Source organism: Oratosquilla oratoria, chromosome 27 (genome assembly GCF_046742065.1).
Source record: "Oratosquilla oratoria isolate Oo_2021 chromosome 27, ASM4674206v1, whole genome shotgun sequence".
Classification (NCBI taxonomy): domain Eukaryota; kingdom Metazoa; phylum Arthropoda; class Malacostraca; order Stomatopoda; family Squillidae; genus Oratosquilla; species Oratosquilla oratoria.
Genome location: NC_134803.1, coordinates 20,969,554 through 20,977,053, shown reverse-complemented (window position 1 = coordinate 20,977,053; position 7,500 = coordinate 20,969,554).

Sequence of the window (7,500 nt, the reverse complement as noted above, 5' to 3'; positions counted from 1 at the left end):
CATTAGCAGACGACAAACTGTTATTTCAAGAACTGTCTAGTTTCTGCAACCGGGATTTATTGATAATGGGTGATTTCAATTTTACTGACATTGATTGGATCACCCTTGAACGTGGCCATATAGGTAGTCGCTTGATTGATTTTCTTGGTGACAATTACTTAATTTAGCATATAAAAGAGCCCACAAGATATGGAAACTTACTCGATCCATTGATCACTAGCCGCGAAAGCATGGTAACTGATGTAGAAGTCGGTGAATCTGTTGCAAATAGCGATCACAACCTAGTTAGATTCAAAATCCTAAAAAAAAATTCGAATAGATACTTATGTTTCTAAAATACCCGATTTCAGTAAAGATCAGTTCATAGGACTACGTCAGGAGCTTCAGCGTACAGATTGGGAGGCAAAATTAAACGAAAGACCTGTAGATCAGATGTGGGAAATTTTTCAAAATACGCTCACTAAGATGATTCAAACTTACATTCCTTTTAAGGACAGACTTCCCCCAAATCAGGCTCGCCCAAAGTGGCTCGACAAAGAAACTGAAAAAAGTATTGCTAAAAAGAGACAGGCTTATAAGAAATATAAGTGCTCGGGTGCATCTAATGACTATGAAAGTTATGTATCAATACAGAGACATTTAAAAAAGACAATAAAAAAGTGAAAACGACGATACGAAATGAACATCGCTGATAAATCCAAAGAGAATCCCAAAGAATTCTATAGTTACATTAGAGATAAAAAGGTTGTTAGGAATCACATTGGTCCACTATTATCTGCTGACGGTCAACTTGAATATTCAAATGAAGGAATGTGTAATATCTTAAACAATTATTTTTAGCTCGGTATTCGTAAACGAAACACCTCAAAGTGAACTCCAAACTGAAACCTGTGAAAAGTCTAGGGTAAACTTACTCACTACGGTAAATATAATAAAAGAAAAAAGTAAAAGGTGTATAGATAAACTCAAAGTTAATAAAACACCAGGGCCTGACGGTTGGCATCCAAGAATCTTAAAGGAAATAAAAAAATGAGATTGTTGTTCCATTAGAAATTATTTTCAAGAAATCCATCATATCCGGAGATGTCCCAAGAGAATGGAAGCTAGGTAACGTTACTCCCATATTCAAAAAAGGTGACAAAAAGAAACCAAATAACTATAGGCCTATAAGTTTGACTTCAATCGTAGGAAAAATAATGGAAACTATCATCAGAGATGCTATCGAACATCATTTAGAAAGTAACCGTTTGATAAATGATAGCCAGCATGGTTTCAGACGGAAACGTTCTTGCGTGACTAACTTACTCGAATTCTACAATACAGTTATCTCGAATTATGACAAAAGAAACAATATAGATTTAATATATCTAGACTTTGCAAAAGCTTTTGATACCGTCCCACACGAAAGACTACTTACTAAATTAGCTTTACACGGAATAAGTGGTAGCCTATTAAGTTGGACTAGCAATTTAAATGGAAAAACTTCTAGATGGAAAAATGTTACAAGTGGAGTTCCTCAGGGTTCCGTTCTTGGGCCACTTCTATTCATAGTATATATAAATGATATAGACCATGGACTAAAATCTACTGTTTCCAAATTTGCTGATGATACAAAAATGTGCGGAATGGCAAATGATCACTTAAACCAATTAGATATTCAAGAAGATTTAGATAAATTACAGCAATGGTCTGAAAAGTGGCTAATGAAATTTAACACAAGTAAATGCAAGGTAATGCACATAGGTAAAAATAACAGTAAGTACGATTACAAGTTATTTGGAAATTCGTTAACAAAAGTGGATAGTGAAAAAGATCTCGGCGTAATTATCAGTAACGACCTCAAATCATCCAAGCAGTGTATTTCAGCCTCTGAGAAAGCAAATAAGATTCTAGGACTGATTGCGCGATCTTTTGATTTCAAAAGTCCATCACTCATTAACAAGCTATATAAATTGTTAGTCCGTCCACATTTGGAATATGCTGTTTTCGTATGGGCACCGAATCTCATTAAAGACATTGACAGACTGGAAAAAGTACAACGGCGAGCCACAAAACTGATTCCAAATATCAAAAATAAATCATACGAAAATCGACAAAAACATATGAATCTGTTTTCCCCAAAAAAGCGTAGACTCAGAGGTAACTTGATACAGGTCTTTAAGATTCTAAAGGGAATTGACAACATCAAAAGGGACAAAATTTTCACATTGAATGAGAATCAGACAAGAAACAATGGTCTCAAACTGTCCGGAAATAGATTCAATTTGGAAATAGGTAGAAACAACTTTGCCAACCGTGTAGTTAATGAATGGAATAATCTTCCTGCACAGGTAGTGTAATGTAGTTCAGTTCGAAGATTTAAGAATCATTTAGATAAACACCTAAGCAAGATGCTGTAATGATTATAATTTATTTTATATTATTTGTTTTTTTTGTTATCATTTGTCTTTTATTTTCATTTATCATTAGGTAAATGTCAATTTATTATTATTTACTATTTCCTGTTTGTTTATTGTTTAACTATACCTATGCATTTATTTATATATTTTATTTGTTATTTACATTATTATAATTTTTATTTATTATTTTATTTATTATTATGATTTTTTTCGCATCCGATCTAGATATGGACCAAAAGGTCTCCTGTCGGCATGCTCCGCCTTTGTAATCCTTTGTAATCCTTTGTGTGTGTGTGTGTGTGTGTGTGTGTGTGTGTGTGTGTGTGTGTGTGTGTGTGTGTGTGTGTGTGTGTGTGTGTGTGTGTGTGTGTGTATTTACCTAGTTTATTTTGCGTGAAGGGGAGCTATGCTCGTGGTGTCCCGCCTTTGTATCTCGCATTGCCTAGTTTGCTTTTAAACTCATGAATGGTTTTTGCTCACACTATTTCCTTATCTAGTTTGTTCCAAGTGTCTACCACTCTATGCGGAAAACTGTTTTTCTTCAGATCTCTTCTGTAGCTATGTTTTTTTATTTTCTTTCCATGTCCTCTTGTGCTTCTCCTGTCCCAGTTTAGCAAGTCCTCTCTATCAAGTAATTCTGTGCCTTTCATGATTCTGTAAATGGGTCAGAAGGACACCTCTCTCTCTTCTTTGCTCCAGAGTCGGTAAATCTAATTTGGTCAATCTCTCCTCATATGACAAGTTTTGCGAATGCAGGTGCCATTTTTGTTGCTGCTCTCTGGATTCTTTCTATTTTCGTTATATTCTTTTTGGTACTGGGTGACCACAATGTCACCTGCATATTCTAGTCTAGGCCTTATCAGTGTGACCAATATTTTTTAAATCATTTCTTCGTGTGTGTATGTGTGTGTTGTGTGTGTGTGTGTGTGTGTGTGTGTGTGTGTGTGTGTGTGTGTGTGTGTGTGTGTGTGTGTGTGTGTGTGTGCCTGTATGAATGCATATATATATATATATATATATATATATATATATATATATATATATATATATATATATATATATATTAGTACACAAGTGGTAAAAATGGAAATCACACTATCAGGAACAATATTTATATATATTCCCGACCGGTTTCGGCTTATGAAGAAGTCTCCTAAGGCGATACTAGTCAGGTCTACAGTATGTTCCTAGTCGTGTGATTGCCATTCTTATCACTCGATCCCCTCAAATTTTCACCGCTCCTTTAAGGACATTTTAAAAATTCCATTCAATAATACCATCAGTTCTTCTACTAAATTGTTTCCTCGTGAACGACTCAACTATTGCCTATCACTATCCTAACACCGTACGTAAGCAAATTGTGAACGTTCAACAAAAGCCGAAGGAAGTTGAGTCACCTGGTGTATATTGTTTGCCCTGCAAAGTTTGGGATTTGGTTTACTTGGGTCAAACCGGGAGAGACTTGAACACTAGATTGGCATAACATAAAAGGTCAATTAGGTATGGGCAAGAAAATTCGGCTGTATTTCTTCATGTAAAAAATAAGAATCATTCTTTCGTTTGGGGTAAGGCCAGATTATTGTTCAAGTCCCACAGTGGTTTCAGGAGGAAAATAGTCGAAGCAGCATTAATTGAGGAATGCCCTAATATTAATATTTCCAAAGGGCAGTGGACTCCTGACACTCTTATCTCACATGCGCCAGCAATAAATAAAGCTAGTGCGGACTTTACCATATCCTCGCCCTCTTCCTCACCCCCTCCCTCCTCCGCCACCCCAGTTAGCCCCGCGTCTGAGTGAGGTCAACTGTCCACATCTCTTCATACTGCAGTTTATAATTACCCTCTGTTATCTATCTTATTTACTTTACTGAAGAGGGCTACAGTTAGATAGCAGAAATATAGGATTATTCTTTATTCCGAAGTTTATTCTTTTCTTCACGACTGTGGTGTTCCCCCTGATGTGTTATCTACAAATGTGCTACTATACATTTCTATTTAGAAATATATATATATATATATATATTAAATATGTACAACACTGAATGGATGACGCAGAGACTTACCAACTACGCTATCAAGAGAGATATAATATAATTATTTTATATTTATTTGTTAAATACAAATATCAAAAAGTATTTATGTCATAAAATACGTGAATCTAATATTAATATTATATAAAAATTTATATTTTATCCATACCCCCCAAAACATAACCTGGTTGAAGATAAAAAACCCGAATAAAATTAAGCTAAAAAAAACATAAAATGCCATTTATCCTGAGTATGATAAAAAATTTAAGTCTTAAATTTATAAACATAAATAAGTTATAATAAATATTTTATTAGTATATTTTTTTAATTGTAAAATTTTTTAGATATAATATTTATCTATGTATGTGAGTTTCAAATCAAAAATATTTAAATCTCCACTATGATAGTATAATTGAAAGTATACAAACGCGAGAAAGTATTTGCACAATACTGAATGGGTCCCAGTGATTAGAGATACATTTTAACAACCACAATGCACTTTAATTCTAAGCCATCAACATCTGGAGACCCAATGGAGGCTACAAGCAGAAATTTAAATGCGGTACTGCCGAGGACTCGAACTCAGCTTATATATATATATATATATATATATATATATATGTAAAATAGTTTAGGTTGGTATTTGAATTTGTCTGTTATATCTTTTTCATATTTTTTTTTCTCTCTGCGTATGTCTACATTTTCATTTCTTAGTTTGATGTATGTTTGCCATTTAGTCACTTTTATGTCTTTTTCCATCTTTTCCAGGCTTTGTCTCTTCTATCTTTAGCATCGCTACACTTTTTATTATACCAACACTTTATGTACACCCTTTTTTGTTTCTGCTTAGGTACATGTTTATCTGTTCCCTCCTTATATATTGCTTTAAAATGTTCCATTTCTCTTCCATCTTTGTTTCATCATCTGCATTTTTCCCAACTAGCATTTTGAAAATATTGGTGTCTTATCATTTATTTCATTTACACTTTCAGGCTCAGAAGTGAATATCAAGTCTAATCTCGATGGTTCTTCGTTGTGTCTATATCTAGTGTTTTCTTTGACCCATTGAGTCAATGTATAATCAATGGTCAGCTCCAAAAGGACATTGCTCCAGAGTTCCTCAACACCTTTTATTGTCAATTCATCCCAATTTATTTCCTTTGCGTTAAAGTCACCCATAATCACTATGTTTTCTCCATATTTCAGTGTCTCGGTTAATTCATTCTTTGTGTCTTCCAGTAATTTTGAGTGTTCGCTGTCAGACCAAGTCTTAGTTTTTGGGGGCGCATATACAACTATGAACTTTCTGTTTTTCATACTGCTATTTTTTACTTTAATTGTAATTGATTTCACATTTCCCTTACCTTCTGCTGCCTTTATTACATATAGGCCCTTTCTAGTCAATAGCATGACTCCTCCCCCCTGTCTGTTCATTCTATCTTTCGACCAAAGGTTGTAGAAACCTTGTTCCACCATACTTGATTGTATAGGGCCTTTCATTTTGTCTTCACAATTCCCATTATGTCTGGTTTCTCTACTGACAAATAGTCATTTAATTTATTTATTCCAGAAATCATACCATCTATGTTTGTACATACCACTTTTAATTTTTTCCTTTTTCTCTTTTTTTGTTTCCATTTTTCTGATATACAATTTTCTCAGTCTCGGATCCATCACTTAGCTTCACTTCTAAGTGCCCTATCTTTCTCTATTTCCTCTTCATTCATTTCCTTTTTTTATCCACACATTTTTGTATTTTTCACTATTTGCTATTTTTGCCGCTATTGATAGTATTTCTTCTGCTATCATTTGAGTTATTAGTTTGATTTTCATTGACCTGTAGTTTTTTCTTTTGAGTATGTACCCAACCTATGCACATCATCGATTTCCTTTTTCAAATTCTGTCCCTCGTCCTGAACCTCTTTCGCAATTTCTTTCTCTTCTTTTTCTCTTTGGTGTTTGTGTACACTAGTTTTCATTGATACCGTAAACCACAATGCATTTGTTTTTCTCCACTGTGTCTCTCACCCAGTTTTCCTTTTCTTTGATCACCTTGATCACGGTTTCCTTTGCATTTTCTTCTACTTACTGCTGTACTATTTCTTTGAATGAGAGTTTTTTATTTTCACGTTCCTGTTTCCACTGATTCTTTATTTAGTTCAAATCGGTCTTTTTGATTGGTTCTTCCATCTTTTCAGTTAATGCTTGTAATTGTTCTTTGTCTTCTTTTTCAGTTCTTTGTTTTTATTTCTAACCTCATTTTCCTTTCTTTTCTTTTTTCTTTTAATCGCACTCAGTTCACTTTTTAGATCGTTTAATTGTCTTAGTATCACCTCGTTAGTTGTGCGTAAATTTGATGCCTCTAATTGTAAAATGTTACGGTCTAATTTTAACCAATTAAATCTTCTGCTAAGTTGTTGATGTCTCGATTCCTTATTGCTCTACTAATCCTAATATCTCTATCCGTGTTCATAGTTTTATCCATTGCTTCCCCTTCCCTCCTAAATCCCGAGAATAAATCAGTGTCATACCTGTAAGTCGTCCTCGGAGTAACGTTTAAATATGTTTTCTTAGTGATCACTCCCAATAACGTCTCAACTCTGGATATATTCAATCCCCTCTTGGTTGGTTTGTTGATCCTTACTTCATCATTGCTACTCTCCATTTTGTGCTAAAACTATGATTTCCAAGAAATGGACTGAATACATTACCGATCCCACGAAAACATATCTTTATATCCCGAAAATGACAACAAGGCGTTTTTCCTGAATGAGTTATAAAGCACTAGTGCGGAGCTCGATGTTAGCACATCCTTCCTCTGCAACGGCGTACGTGTGTGTGTGTGTGTGTGTGTGTGTGTGTGTGTGTGTGTGTGTGTGTGTGTGTGTGTGTGTGTGTGTGTGTGTGTGTGTGTGTGTGTGTGTGTGTATTCACCTTGGTCTTTGGATCACGTACAGGACCCGTGAACGACAGCTATTTCCCTCCCGGAAGAGAACTGAGAGCTAGTATGATCGATCTATGGGTAATAATGTGACCTTACACGCACACTCACACCCAACTCCCCGCCCACA